This window comes from Lagenorhynchus albirostris, chromosome 1 (genome assembly GCF_949774975.1).
Source record: "Lagenorhynchus albirostris chromosome 1, mLagAlb1.1, whole genome shotgun sequence".
Lineage (NCBI taxonomy): Eukaryota > Metazoa > Chordata > Mammalia > Artiodactyla > Delphinidae > Lagenorhynchus > Lagenorhynchus albirostris.
The window spans coordinates 43285623-43301924 of NC_083095.1; the positions used below are offsets into that span (position 1 = coordinate 43285623).

Sequence of the window (16302 nt, forward strand, 5' to 3'; positions counted from 1 at the left end):
GCATCCCAGAGTCAGCGGGAGGCTAAGAGAGCTTTAGTTAGATTTTTATTTTATAGGTACCAATAAAACAGCTGTTTATGAGAGCGCTCTAGATTTAATTTGTTAGTTTCTCCAATTGAAAAGGATCCATCATTTGGCCATTCATAAAATACATATTAATAGTGATTCAAACCAATAAGATGCAAGAGGCTTCCCCATAAGAGTGTAGGGGAGTAAGTAAAATCCGGAGAGTTTCCTCTCAAGAAATAGCATGGCAGAGGCCAGGTTTTCAAAACACATGCACACACATTCACACAGAACGCCCTGGGAAGATCAGGTAGAACATTTACACCTCAAAGACACGGGAAGAGACATGCAAGTTTCCCCCTAGAAGGCCTTTGTTTCAAGTCAGAATTCTGAAAAGATATTTTTATCAAGACAGCTTTTCAACCTTAATTTAACTTAACTGCGTACACAATAGAAAGAGCCTCCTCATTTTTAGAGTGAGATTTCCCTTAATTTCCAATTAAGTAAATACTAATTGATACAGAGGCTTATAGGTCTGGATGGTCAACTCAAATGCCTTAGCAAATGCCAATGGAGTTACTCTATCATTTCCTCTTTTAGAAGCTTCTAGATACCAATCAAAGTAAGCATTCCATTCAGTCTGTTTGATCTTATGGCTGGCTTTTTTTTTTCTAACTGTGCACACAAAAATAGCAATGTTTGGAATATTGAAGAACCCCAATTTGGCCATTGAGGTTGAGTTCTCGTTTAGTATAATTTCCCCAATTAACTAGGTACTTGTACGTATGAGCCCTGTACTTGTTGTACATGAATCTGGCTGGAGTGTTAGTCAGAGGTTGGTTTTCTGATGCCCCTCGTTTTTGTGTTTGAGAGATTCTATCTCTCATTTTAAGTTGAATTTGTCAAGGATAAAATTTACTAGTGAAATTGTGTGGTGGGCCAGTATGCTGCTTGTGAGCTTAGCCCTGCTAGGAGTCACCCCAGAGTCATTTCAGCCCTCTTACGTGTCTCAGTTTCTCCCTTCGGTGGTCTAAGACCACATGGGTGCTTGGATAACTGAATGGCCAATTCTTATCCACGACCCCTGGACAAGCAAGTGTTTTAATTAATGAGTGGGTGTCCTTATGGTACCACTGCACGGTGTGAGGACTTTGCCTCCACCACTCCCGTAAATTTCTCAGTCCCCTGAGAAAGCTGTAACCAGCTGGGAAGAGACTTGTCCCTTTTCTTTGGAGCAACGCTCTCATTTAATATCTTCACTTTTATCCTGACAAATTCTATTAAGGCAGCAGAATTGAGGAAAAGCATCAGATCAGCCTCTTACCTAACCACTCAGTGCAGACCACTCAGTCTCCTACAACTGAGAAACCCTGGTATCTTTCAACCAGGCCCCCCCAGTATCTTTCAACTGGGTGGGGGCAGGTACCTCCTGCACTGCCAGATGAAACTCAGGGTCATCAAATAACACGGAAGATCCAAGAACCAGGAGAGACTTATCCAAATTTGTCTGGACTATCTGAGGAGGCGGATGGGCGCAAGCAGCCTCTGCTGGTACCAAGGCTCTGGTTCCTTGCAGAGTTCAGGCGAAAGAGAAAAGTCCACTCTGGGTCCCTTCATGGTCACCATAACTGTTGACTTAAAAAAAATATGTACAATGTGAGAGTTGTGAGTTAAGTTTTATTTGGGGCAAAATGAGGACTGCAGTCTGGGAGACAGCGTTTCAGATAACTGAGAAACTGCTCTGATGAGGCGAAGGGAAGGAGCCAGGATATAGGAGTTTTGCAACAAAGAGCAGGTAATTGGGAACGTCAAAAGATTATTGTTAAATAAAGAAACCAGATATCTCAAGTTAAGGAATTTAGCACTTTTCTGTGTATAAGAAGATGCAAGATTCGGGGCTCACTGAAATCATTCCTTTGATATGCACCTTAGCTATCTGGGGCCTGTATTTTTACATCCATAGTTTCCTTAGCGCTCACTATAGGGAGTGGTTGCAGGCTGTTGGCTGCTAGGTGGCAGGTATTCTTTTCAGCCCTGAGTTTCCTCAGGGCTCACCAGCTCACGTTGGAGGGCCGCAGTCATTGGTGACTGTGACATCCTTTGTTTATAGATATGGCAGGAAATATTCCATTTATAAATATTCCATTCCATTTATAAATATTCCATTTATCACATACTAGTGATTTGGCTTCTGACATAATTACCAATCTTTTGTGATACATGCAAACAGAATTCTGGATTTTAAGAGTAATGTTTTGTTGATTAACTGATTAAAAATCTTTTAGGTGAGATAATTTATTCCAGTTGGCTAGTAAAGATCACCTAAAAGCATCAAAATTGTCCTCCAGGCTTCCTTGAAGCCAGTTGTTACAATATTGTTCTTTATTTCTCCCTCATTCTGGGGAGTATGATATTAAACAGTTGAAATTCTATACTGAAAAATGACTACAGGGTAGAGAAAAATTTCAAGAAGTACAAGGAAACAAAATAGTAAAGGATACAACATTTAGGACATTATCCATCTAACGTGCAATTACGAGTGACTTTTATTTTTTTATGTCTGCACTTTAAAATTTTTTATACAATAAATATAAATATTTGAAAGGATTACACAACTAAACTATTTTTTTAAAAAAATAGGAAAAAGATATATATCACGCTTTAACAATATGTTTTCAGTTTCTATGGATAAACATGTATCTATTGAGAGAAGAACAGATGTAGTGCCAGATTGCAAGGTCCCAAAGTGCCCAAGCCTTTTTAAAATAATAGGCTCAGAGTCATTAGTTCATCCATTCATTCACAGAAAAATATTCATTCAGCACCTACTAGGTACCAGGCACTATGTCAGGCACGGGGGATATAGCAACAAACAAGACAGCAGGTCCTTCAGGGCCTCTGCATTGCTTAGATTTATGCCGCTCCCCTGGAGCATGATCCAAATCTGCTATGCTGTGATGCTAACACTGAATTCATGGAATTTATTTTTTGGAAGGGAATACAGACAATGACAATCCAATAATATATGAGTGAGTTACAGATTTTGCTAAGAGCCATGAGGGTTGGGGCGTCACAAGACCAGTGAGGGGTCATCTAAGCTGGGGCCTGAAGAATGAAGCTGAGGCAGCTTAACAAGAGTATTTCAGGCAGAGGGGAAGAAAAAGGAGGCCAGGAAGTGTGGACTATAGTGAGCAAGGAGCAGAATTCAATGTCAGAAAGGTAGCTGGGGCCAAATCATGTAGGCACTGGGCTGTGGTAAGGAGTGTGGATAGCACTCTGAGAGCAGTGGGGCTATGAGTGATTTTAAAAAGGGCCTACTCTCTTTATTTACACTATCTGATTCTGTTTTAAGGTCTCTCTGGCCACTGAAGGGAGGTAATGTAAAGGGATGAGAATGGAAAGAGAATAACCCGTTGGAAGTTTTTGGTTGCAGACCAGGCAAGAGATGGAAATGCATATGGGTATATTAAATCCTAAATAGCTAGATTTGGGACATATTTGGGTGCTGAGAGATCTTGCTCATAGATTAGATGTGGTGGGTGAGGGATGTCTGGGGGTTCAGAGGGTGATGGGGTATGGGTGGGTGAAGCAAAAGAGTTAAACTAAGGATGACCTCTAGATCTTTGATTGAGCAACTGGGGGAGAAATTGGCTTTGAGAGGATTAAAATAATTCTGATCATGTTAAGTTTGAAATGCCTCTTTCCATCCAAGTGGAAATATCAAATAGGCAGCCAAAAACATGAACCTGGAGTTGAAAAATGAAGTCTAGACTGGAGATTCAAACTTGGAGTACATCAGTCTATGGATTCTTTTTGCACCAGTGTATGGATGCATGGGAACACTTAGGGGACGAACTGTAGATACAGACAGGTCCCAGGACAAAACCCTGAGGCACACAGACTTTAAAGATTTGGCAAAGGAGGAGATAGCACCAAGAGTGTTGGAGAAAAAACAGACCTTGAAGTAGGAGGAAAGTCAGGGGTGTATGTTATCACGGGAGCCAAGAGAAAATAACATTTAAAGGATATGGGATTGCTAAACTATGTCCGGTCCTACTCAGAAGTCAAGTAAGATAATGTGACCATCAGACTTGGTGCCTTGGTCAGGGTCTCAGTGAAGTGGTGGAAAAACCGTGTCAAGCTGCCTGGATGTTGTTCTTAGCTTCATCCCACACAGTCCAGGGCTTACCTGAGTTCCAGGTGCTTTGTTGAGTCTACTCAGGTAGCCCAGATGTGTAACTCCTCTGATTCCCTGAGGATCTGGTCTGGTCCCCCCTCTTTGCTTTGAGGAAGTTGAGGAGTAGTCATGAACATACTCAGTCGAAAAAGAGAACGTAATATGCTCCATGGGGGCTGGACATGTCTGGTACTACTCTAGTGTGTTACAACTTCTAGATGGAAGAAGCTGAGGATCAGTGGGATAAAGATGGCCAAAAACCCTTTGATATTCCTCCCACTGAGAGGTGGGGTCTGTTACCCTTCCCTTGAAACTGGGGGCTCTGTGGCTGTCTTGACAGAAAATAGCAGAAGTATAAAAGTGATGTCGGGCCAGTTTCCAGTCCTGGCCTTAAGAGACTGGCACTTTCTACTTCCTTTCTCTGGGGATACTTGCATTTGGAGCCCTGGGACACTACGTAAGGAGTCTGACTACCCTGCTGGAGAGATTACATAGAGACCCCCTAAGACTACCAGGAGGGCAAGAAGAGCCCAGCTGAGCCCAGCCTTCCAGGCATGTGAATGAAACTGTCTTGTATCTTTCAGATCAGCCCAGCTGTTAGCTGAATACCACCAATGATCCCATTTGATGTTCATGGGGTAGAATTCCAAACCCACAAAGTCAAAAGATATATAAAAACGTGCTTATTGTCTTGAGCCATAAAGTTTTAGGGTAGGTTGTTATACAGTAATAGATAAGAGGAGCCCTAGAAGGCCCCTTGGGCATTTAGGTCAGTTGTCCTTAAGCAGAAGACCCACTGTCCTTTACACAAGAACAATACTGTTTCTTGGGACTTCCCTGGTGGTGCAGTGGTTAAGAATCTGCCTGCCAATGCAGGGGACACGGGCTCGAGCCCTGATCCGGGAAGATCCCACATGCTGCGGAGCAACTAAGCCCATGTGCCACAACTACTGAGCCTATGCTCTAGAGCCCAGGAGCCACAACTACTGAGTCTGTGTGCCACAACTACTGAAGTCCGTGTGCCTAGAGCCCATGCTCCACAACAAGAGAAGCCCCCACTCCCCACAACCAGAGAAAGCCCATGAAGCAGCAAAGACCCAATGCAGCCAAAAAATTAATTAATTAATTAAAAAAATACTGTTTCTTTGTTGCTATTTGAATTATTCATTTTTATTTGGTGCTAGTCACATATTTTTTTAGCATACAAGAGGCAAAAAAAGAGAAAAACATTTAAGAAACTGTCAAATAGCCAATAAACAGAATTTTTAAGTGAATGTGGAGAATAACCTAGTTTACCTTCTTCCCATAGGTCTGCTATTGTCTAACTCCTTACACCTGCAGTGCAATCACTGATGTTCATAATGCTGACCTTGATTTTCTGTACTTTGATTTGGAATCTTATTTTAGTGTTAAGTGTTGCATAGGTGATACCGCAGGATAATGATGTAATTGATGGGAAAGTGCCAAGAGACACAGTTAAAGGATGGAAAGCTTGTTTCATTGCAAAAGACAGAGAAATTTACCTCTAAGCATGTAACCATAGGAATTAGACAGTGCACCCCGCTCCCAGACACAGGGTCAGGATTTCCAGATTCCCAAGTTTCCCATGGGGACTTCAAAGAAGCGTCAGCATGGTCTGAGAATTTCACTGGGTTCATACTCAGGTTTTGTTGCCACTTTGTTTGTCTTTGTCCTCTTGGCCAGGGCTAGGACTATGGTGAGGGGAGTGAAGCAGCCAGGGCACAACATTTAAGGAGGCACTCACTCTCAGGGGCATGCAAATGCAGGATCAGTGCCTGAGTGTGTGAGCGCCTCCTCAAATTTTCCACTAGGGCATCTCATTCACCTCACCCAAGTCCTGTCCCTGCTCCCAGCCTCTCCCAACTGTTCTGGATTTCGTATATGCTGATCCCCATACCAGGTCCATGTAACTGATGCACAACTCCAGCATATTTCTTTTTTATTTTTTGAATTTTATTTTTTTATACAGAAGTTTCTTATTAGTTATGTATTTTATACAAATTAGTGTATATATGTCAATCCCAATCTCCCAATTCATCCCACCCACCCCCCCAGCCCACTTCCTCCCCTTGGTGTCCATACATTTGTTCTCTACATCTGTGTCTCTATTTCTACCTTGCAAACCAGTTCATCTGTACCATTTTTCTAGATTCCACATATATTCGTTAATATACGATATTTGTTTTTCCCTTTCTGACTTACTTCACTCTGCATGACGGTCTCTAGGTCCATCCACATCTCTACAAATGACCTAATTTCGTTCCTTTTTATGGCTGAGTAATATGCCATTGTATATATGTACCAATTTGCTTTATCCATTCGTCTGTTGAGGGGCATTTAGGTTGCTTCCGTGACCTGGCTATTGTAAATAGTACTGCAACGAACATTGGGGTGCATGTGTCTTTTTGAACTGTGGTTTTCTCTGGGTATATGCCCAGTAGTGGGATTGCTGGGTTGTATGGTAGTTCTGTTTTTCGTTTTTTAAGGAAGCTCCATACTGTTCTCCACAGTGGCTGTATTTACATTCCCACCTCCAACATATTTCTGAGTGATAGCTTCAGCACCAGGTGAAATTGAGGTCAATTTCCCAGGCATCTCTGGATACTGAGAGCAGAACCAGGCTTTAAGTTTGCTGGAAGTCCATTTCTGCCAATTAATTTTTCTAATATTATAGTTGGCTGAATATTTGATTTAAGCAGCCTTCCCCACCATGGTGGAAGACAAAGAATGAACTGTACCTGAGATGCTCAGTTGTCCACAGATAACCTTTACATGATGGGACAAGTTATTAAGTGAACTTCCCTGCTGAGTCTGTTTCTCCAGGCCCCTTAATGTCTTGCTTTAGTTTTACAAAATGCCCTTGTTACCTGCTGTTGCAGTTACTATGGTGCATGAACACACCCTTCATCTTACTCTTAGGAACCTATTGTTTTTTAACAGTTTGCTTTTTCTCCATGGTAGACTAAGCTGTGAAGTGAATTTCTATACTAGATTGTAATCACCATTTGCTAAAAGAGACACCTTTAGATTCCAGTATAATTTGGTGTGCTATCACAAGAACCTTAAAGCCTTGGAAGAGGTTGTGTTTGTGACCTTGAAACTGTGGCGGAAATAGCATTGTTTTAGCCCTTGACTTTTTTTTCTTTTGTTTTTTGTTTTTTAAGGAGGAAACCAGGTATGTGACAAATCAGGCAACAATAGCAATCAGGAGTAAATTAAATCTTAAAAAATATGAAATAGGAGATTGGGATTGACATATACACACTACTATATATAAAGTAGATAACTAATAAGAACCTGCTGTATAGTACAGAGAACTCTACTCAGTATGCTGTAATGGCCTATATGGGAAAAGAATCTTAAAAAAAAAACAGTGGATATATGTATATGTATAACTGATTCACTTTGCTGTATACCTCAGACCAACACAACATTGTAAATCAACTATACTCCAATAAAAATTTTAAAAATAAATAAATAAATAGAATGGCAAAAAAAAGAAATAGTAAAAATACGAAGAATGAAATAGGACTAATAACTGATGGAGTTAATCAAGCTGGAAAAAATTAGGTCACATTAAAGAATAAGGTGTTTTATTAGCTTTATGGCATAGCAAGCTTTCTCTTTTTGTTAACACACATCTGCAAGGCATTAGCTATGTGATTAGAAATCTCAGTCTTTTCTCTACTTTAGATTTACATCTATTCCAAGTATTCTTCAATCAATTTAAATTTGTGAGACTGACGATCCTTATAGAAGTAGTGCCTTGTCATGAGATCTGATGCTAAAAATACCACTCTCAGGGGCTTACTCATTTATACTCTAAAACTCAAGAAGCTTTATGTTATGAAAAAAGAAGTTTTCTCTCCTTCCTATTCATACTCATTTGGTAAATACTTTCAAAAGGGAAAAAATGTAAAGTAATTTGGGCTTCTGCATTCTAGATACTCTGAAGAGAACAATTAATGAAGTTCAGAACAAAACATTAATTACTGAGATGTCTGTAAGTTGAGTAACCCCTGATCATTGGTGAGAAACATACCTTGAGTTGGCTTATAATTTGCCTCTATTGGCTTGCTTTCTGTGCTATAAAGAATTTCAACTCTAATTACATAAAGTATAGCATTTTTCTCTTACTTACCCAGTATCACATTTTGCCCTCAACTGCTGCCCTAAAAACTCTTCATCCTACTCTTGATTATCTTAATTTATTTAGAAAGTGGCACAGATGATGTGAAGATGCATGTAATTGATTAATGATAATAAACCTATTCTGAAAGTTGTCTATATCATAAGCTTGATACTATGCAGGTCTTTTTTTCTTTTATGATTTCTTAAAAAAATTTTATTGAGGTGTAATTGACATAGAACATTACATCAGCTTCAGGTGTACAACATAATGATTCGATATTTGTATGAACTGCAAAATGATCACCATAATAGGTCTAGTTAACACACATTACCATACATGGTTACAAAAAATTTTTCTTCTTGTGATGAAAGACTTTTAAGATCCACCAGGGGCAGACAGCAGAAGCAAGAAGAACTACAATCCTGCAGCCTGTGGCATGAAAACCACATTCACAGAAAGATAGACAAAATGAAAAGGCAGAGGACCATGCACTAGATAAAGGAACAAGATAAAACCCCAGAAAAACAACTAAATGAAGTGGAGATAGGCAGCCTTCCAGAAAAAGAATTCAGAATAATGATAGTGAAGATGATCCAGGACCTTGGAAAAAGAATGGAGGCAAAGATTGACTAGACGCAAGAAATGCTTAATAAAGACCTAGCAGAATTAAAGAACAAACACCTAGAAGAATTAAAGAACAAATAAACAGAGATGAACAATTAAATAACTGGAATGAAAAATACACTAGAAGGAATCAACAACAAAATAACTGAGGCAGAAGAATGGGTAAGTGACCTGGAAGAAGACAGAATAATGGAATTCACTGCTTTGGAACAGAATAAAGGAAAAAAGAATGAAAAGAAATGAAGACAGCCTAAGAAACCTCTGGGAAACATTAAACACAAAAACATTCGCATTATAGGGGTCCCAGAGGAGAAGAGAGAGAGATAGGACCTGAGAAAATATTTGAAGAGATTATAGTCAAAAACTTCCCTAACATGGGAAAGGAAATAGCCACCCAAGTCCAGGAGCGCAGAGTCCCAGGCAGGATAAACCCAAGGAGAAACACGCCAAGACACATAGTAATCAAATTGACAAAAATTAAAGACAAAGAAAAATTATTGAAAGAAACAAGGGAAAAATGACAACATACAAGGGAACTCCCATAAGGTTAGCAGCTGATTTCTCAGCAGAAACTCTACAAGCCAGAAGGGAGTGGCATGATATATTGAAAGTGATGAAAGGGAAAAAACTACAACCAAGATTACTCTACCTGGCAAGGATCTCATTCAGATTCGATGGAGAAATCAAAAGTTTTACAGACAAGCAAAAGCTAAGAGAATTCAGCACCACCAAACCAGCTCTACAACAAATGGTAAAGGAGCTTCTTTAAGTGTGAACCACAAGAGAAGAAAAGAACCTACAAAAATAAACCCAAAATAATTAAGAAAATGGTAGTAGGAACATACATATTGATAATCATCTTAAATGTGAATGGATTAAATGCTCCATCCAAAAGACAAAGGCTCACTGAATGGATACAAAAACAAGATCCATATATATGCTGTCTACAAGAGACCCACTTCAGACCTAGGGACACATACATACTGAAAGTGAGGGGATGGAAGAAGATATTCCATGCAAGTGGAAATCAAAAGAAAGCTGGAGTAGCAATACTCATATCAGGTTAAAAAGACTTTAAAATAAAGACTGTTATAAGAGACAAGGAAGGACACTACATAATGATCAAGGGATCAATCCAAGAAGAAGATATAACAATTATAAATATATGTGCACCCAACATAGGAGCACCTCAATATACAAGGCAACTGCTAACAGCTGTAAAAGAGGAAATCGACAGTAACACAATCACTTAACATCTCACTTACACCAATGGACAGATCATCCAGACAGAAAGTTAATAAGGAAACACAAGCTTTAAATGACACAATAGACCGGATAAATTTAATTGATATTTATAGGACATTCCATCTGAAAACAATAGATTACACTTTCTTCTCAAGTGCACACGGAACATTCTCCAGGATAGATCACATGTTGGGTCACAGATCAAGCCTTGGTAAATTTAAGAAATTGATATCATATCAAGCATCTTTTCTGACCACAATGCTATGAGATTAAAAATCAATTATAGGGAAAAAAACATAAAAACACAAACACGTGGAGGCTAAACAATACATTACTAAATAACCAAGAGATCACTGAAGTAATAAAAGAGGAAATTTAAAAATACCTAGACAAATGACAATGAAAACACAATGATCCAAAACCTATGGGATGCAGCGAAAGCAGTTCTAAGAGGGAAGTTTATAGCAATACAAGCCTACCACAAGAAAAAAGAAAAATCTCCAATAAACAATCTAACCTTCACCTAAAGGAACTAGAGAAGAAGAACAAACAAAACCCAAAGTTAGTAAAAAGGAAAGAAATCATGAAGATCAGAGCAGAAATAAATGAAATAGAAACAAAGAAAACAATAGAAAAGAGCAATAAAACTAAAAGCTGGTTCTTTGAGAAGATAAATGAAATTGATAGACCTTTAGCCAGATTCATCAAGCAAAAGAGGGAGAGGACTCAAATCAATAAAATTAGAAATGAAAAAGGAGAGGGCTTCCCTGGTGGCGCAGTGGTTGACAGTCCGCCTGCCAATGCAGGGGATGCGGGTTTGTGCCCCGGTCCGGGAAGATCCCACATGCCGTGGAGCGGCTGGGCCCGTGAGCCATGGCCGCTGAGCCTGCGTGTCCAGAGCCTGTACTCCGCAACGGGAGAGGCCACAACAGTGAGAGGCCCGTGTACCGCAAAAAATAAAATAAAATAAAGAAAAAGGAGAAGTTACAACAGACACTGCAGAAATACAAAGCATCCTAAGAGAATACTACAGGCAACTCTGTGCCAATAAAATGGACAACCCAGAAGAAATGGACAAATTCTTATAAAGGTATAACCTTCCAAGACTGAACCAGGAAGAAATAGAAAATATGAACAGACCAATCACAAGCACTGAAATTGAAACTGTAATTTAAAAACTTCCAACAAACAAAAGTCCTGGACCAGACGGCTTCACAAGGTGAATTCTATCAAACATTTGGAGAAGAGCTAACTCCCATCCTTCTCAAACTCTTCCAAAGAACTGCAGAGGAAGGAACACTCCCAAACTCATTCTACAAGGCCACCATCACCCTAACACCAAAACCAGACAAAGATACTACAAAAAAATTACAGACCAATATCACTGATGAATATAGATGCAAAAATCCTCAACAAAATATTAGCAAACAGAATCCAACAACACCATGATCAAGTGGGATTTATCCCAGGGATGCAAGGATTCTTCAGTATAGGTGAATCAATCAATATGATACACCATATTAACAAACTGAAGAATAAAAACCATATGATCATCTCAATAGATGCAGAAAAAGCTTTTGACAAAATTCAGCACACATTTATGATAAAAACTCTCCAGAAAGTGGGCATAGAGGGAAGCTACCTCAACATAATAAGGGCCATATACAACAAACCCACAGCAAACATCATTCTCAATGGTGAAAAACTGAAAGCATTTCCTCTAAGATCAGGAACAAGACAATGATGTCCACTCTTGCCACTCTTACTCACACATAGTTTTGGAAGTCCTAATCATGGCAATCAGAGAAGAAAGAAAATAAAATGAACATAAATGGAAAAGAAGAAGTAAAACTGTCACTGTTTGCAGATGGCATGGTACTATACATAGATAACCCTAAAGATGCCACCAGAAAACTACTAGAGCTAATCAATGAACTTGATAAAGTTGCAGGATACAAAATTAATGCACAGATATCTCTTGCATTCCTACATACTAACAATGAAAGATCAGAAAGAGATATTAAGGAAACAATCCCATTCACCATTGCAACAAAAAGAATAAAATACTGAGGAATAAACCTACCTAAGGAGGCAAAAGACCTGTACTCAGAAAACTAAAAGACACTGATGAAAGAAATCAAAGATGACACAAACAACTGGAGAGATATACCATGTTCATGGATTGGAAGAATCAATATTTTGAAAATGACTATACCATCCAAGTTAATCTACAGATTCAATGCAATCCCTATCAAATTACCAATGGCATTTTTTACAGAACTAGAGCAAAAAATCTTAAAATTTGTATGGAGACACAAAAGACCCCCAAATAGCCAAAGCAGGTCTGAGAAAGAAAAATGGAGCTGGAGGAATCAGAATCCCTGACCTCAAACTGTACTACAAAGCTACAGTAATCCAGACAATATGGTACTGGCACAAAAAGAGAAATATAGATAAATGGAACAGGATAGAAAGCCCAGAGATAAACCCACACACCTATGGTCAACAAATCTATGACAAAGGAGGCACGGATATACAACGGAGAAAAAAACAGTCTCTTCAATAAGTGATGCTGGGAAAGCTGGACAGCTACATGTAAAAGAATGAAATTAGAACACTCCCTAACACCATACACAAACATAAACTCAAAATGGATTAAAGACCTAAATGTAAGGCCAGACACTATCAAACTCTTAGAGGAAAACATAGGAAGAACACCCTTTGACATAAGTCACAGAAAGATCTTTCTTGACCCACCTCCTAGAGTAACGGAAATAAAAACAAAAATAAAGAAATGGGACCTAATGAAACTTAAAAGCTTTTGCACAGCAAAGGAAACCATAAACAAGATGAAAAGCCAACCCTCAGAATGGGCAAAAATATTTGCAAATGAATCAACGGACAAAGGATTAATCTCCAAAATATATAAACAGCTCATGCAGCTCAATATTAAAAAAGCAAACAACCCAATCCAAAAATGGGAAGAAGATCTAAATATACGTTTTTCCAAAGAAGATATACAGAAGGCCAAGAGGCACATGTCAAGGTGCGCAACATCACTAATTATTAGAAAGATGCAAATCAAAACTACAATGAGATATCACCTCACACTGGTTAGAATGGGCATCATCAGAAAGTCTACAAACAACAAATGCTGGAGAGGGTGTGGAGAAAAGGGAACCCTCTTGCACTGTTGGTGAGAATGTAAATTGATACAGCCACTATGGAGAACAGTATGGAGCTTCCTTAAGAAACAAAAAATAGAATTACCATATGACCCAGCAATCCCACTACTGGGCATATACCCAGAGAAAACCATAATTCAAAAAGAAACATGCACCCCAATGTTCATTGCAGCACTGTTTACAAAAGCCAGGTCATGGAAGCAACCTAATGCCCATGGACAGACAAATGGATAAAGAAGATGTGGCACCCATATACAATGGAATATTACTCAGCCATAAAAAGGAACGATATTGGGTCATTTGTAGAGACATGGATGGATCTAGAGACTGTCATACAGAGTGAAGTAAGTCAGATAGAGAAAAACAAATATCTTTTATTAACACATATGTGGAACTTAGAAAATTGGTACAGATGAATTGGTTTGCAAGGCAGAAATAGAGACACAGATGTAGAGAACAAACATATGGACACCAAGAGGGGGAAGCAGTGGGGGGATAGTGGGAAGAATTGAGAGATTGGGGTTGACCTGTATACACTAATATGTATAAAATAGATAACTAATAAGAACCTGTTGTATAAAAAAAATAAATAAAATTCAAAAAAAAATAAAAGGAAAGACTTTTAAGATTTACTCTCTCAGCAAGTTTCAAATAGGCAACACAGTATTAATAACTATAGTCACTGTGCTGTGCATTACATCCCCCGGACTTATTTCTTTTATGATTTCTGTGTGTGTGTGTTTTTCAGAAATCTTTTCTTAGTAAAAGGTCATAAAAATTCTATATTTTCTTCTAAAATTTTTCAAGTTTTGTTTTTCATATATATGTCTTTAATATACTTAGAGTTAATTTTTGTTTATGATGTAGCGTAGGCATCCAAATTTATTTTTCTCACATGAGTAGCGGGTTGTTCTAGTATATTTGTTGAAATATTCATCCATATTTTCTCCCAGTTATTTCCAATTACACCCCTCCCACATATCAGGTTTGCATAGAAGCATGGGTGTATTTCAGAATCCTCTATTCCACCAGACAATTTGCTAATCCCCTTACCCATGCCACAGTCTTGATTACTACAAGTTTATAAGAAGCTTTGATATTTGGTAGTATTTGTTCTCCTACCTAGTTCAAAATCATCTAGGCTATTATTGGCTTTTTGCTCTTCATAAAAATTATAGAATCAATGTATCAAATTTCATGAACAACTTTGCTGATATTTTCATTGGAACGGCATTTGATTCACTGATTAATTAGGAGATTCTCCTCATTTTGAACATTGTTTATCCCTTTATTTATTCATGTGTTTTAAATTTCTATATAAAGTTTTGCAATTCTCTCCATATAACATCTTTCACAGTTCATTGTGAATGAAACCTTCTGTAAATTTTATTTTCTAATCCAATATTATTCATGTAAATGAATGTTAACTGATTTCAGAATGTGGATCTTGTATTTCACAATTCGGCCAATCTTTTTAACAGTCCTAGTAATTTATTTGTATATTTTCTTATTTTCTATATTAACAATCATATCATGTACAATAAAGGACAATTTTATCTCTTCCTTTCCAGTTCTTATTCCTCTCAATATTTTTCTTGATTTAATGTTCTGGCTAGGATAACTGCAGGATACTAATTTGCTGTCTGAATAGTAGGGATCCCTGCCTTGAAATTGAATTTATAGGGGAAGTTTCTAAAGTTTTATTGTTAAGTGTGATGCTGGCCATAGGTTTTTGGTAAAAATATTATCAGGTAATCAGCAAAAATGCTGTAATCCTATGAAAGGTGTAAAACAGCAGGGTTATTGGAAAAAGCTATGATCCTCACTTCACAATTGGTCCTGAGGCTGTAATTGATATTCGTCATCACACTGCTCTCTACCCCATTCTAAAGTCTGTTCATGCTAGACAGTGTTTAAACAGGTCTAAGTTGCTTGCCTGGTCAATGACCCAGATCCTCATCCCTTAGAGATCTGAGCCTTTGTCTACTTTTATTTTTATTTTTAACACCTGTGGACCATAGTTGCTGAGATTTCCTATTTAGTATGATCACAAGGCACAGAAATAGCCCAGGGGATTCCCTGGTTTCCAGACGCTCCCCTTTCTGTTCCTATTGTATAGTATCAGTCCTAGATCTTTATTATAATCAGGGTCAATAACTCCCACCTTGACAGTGATCCTTTCTTTGGCTACTGGTCTACTGGAATGAGGAGTCAATATGACTGACTGGATGTCATAGCTTCTGGTTCACACTGCATCCTTTGCTAGAAGCTTCCCCTTCCCTGTGAACCAGGAGTTCCCAAGCTGATGCAAAGTTTTCAGAGAGAAGAAGCAAGTGGGTCACTGAGAAGAATGGTGACAGGGCCCAATCCTACTTCTACCTGTTGGTTTCAGATCCATGCATTCTAGTTATTAGAGATGAAGCCCCCTGATTGCCACTATGGCCTTGATGCCATGAGTAATTATTTCTAACTTGTCTCTGATAATTAAGTGCCACCATTTGGCCCCTGCCATCCCCAAATCCTATCAACACCACAGATATAGTGATGTTATAGTCAGGAGCACTACTGTTCCACTCAGTATCTCCTTTGATTTTAACCCACAGAGGACGACCATTGCCTAGCTTCTCAGTGAGTCTGGTATGCCTCTCGCCTGTGCATTCTATCTTTGGCCATTGCTGGAGAATACACTCAGGTGGTGAGTTCTCCAGCCTCACTAAATCCATCCTAATATTCTCACCTCTCAGAGCCCTCTGACTCCTCCATCGAATACTCTGCTAGGACAATTCAGTATCTCTACCTCCTTTACTGTAGAACATTATCATGTTCAGTATCCAAGGGGCCATACCAGGCACATTTTTAGACCAGTCTCAGGTGATTTTGTCAGAATATTAAGCTCCCAAATCCCAGGAAAA

At 38.7% G+C, this 16302-nt stretch overlaps 1 protein-coding gene across 1 annotated transcript in view; it reads left to right on the forward strand.

The window, feature by feature from the left end:
* SLC35F4 (solute carrier family 35 member F4) overlaps positions 1-16302 on the forward strand; it is a 281919-nt gene that overhangs the window by 51873 nt on the left and 213744 nt on the right. The gene's annotated exons all lie outside the window — the stretch shown is intronic.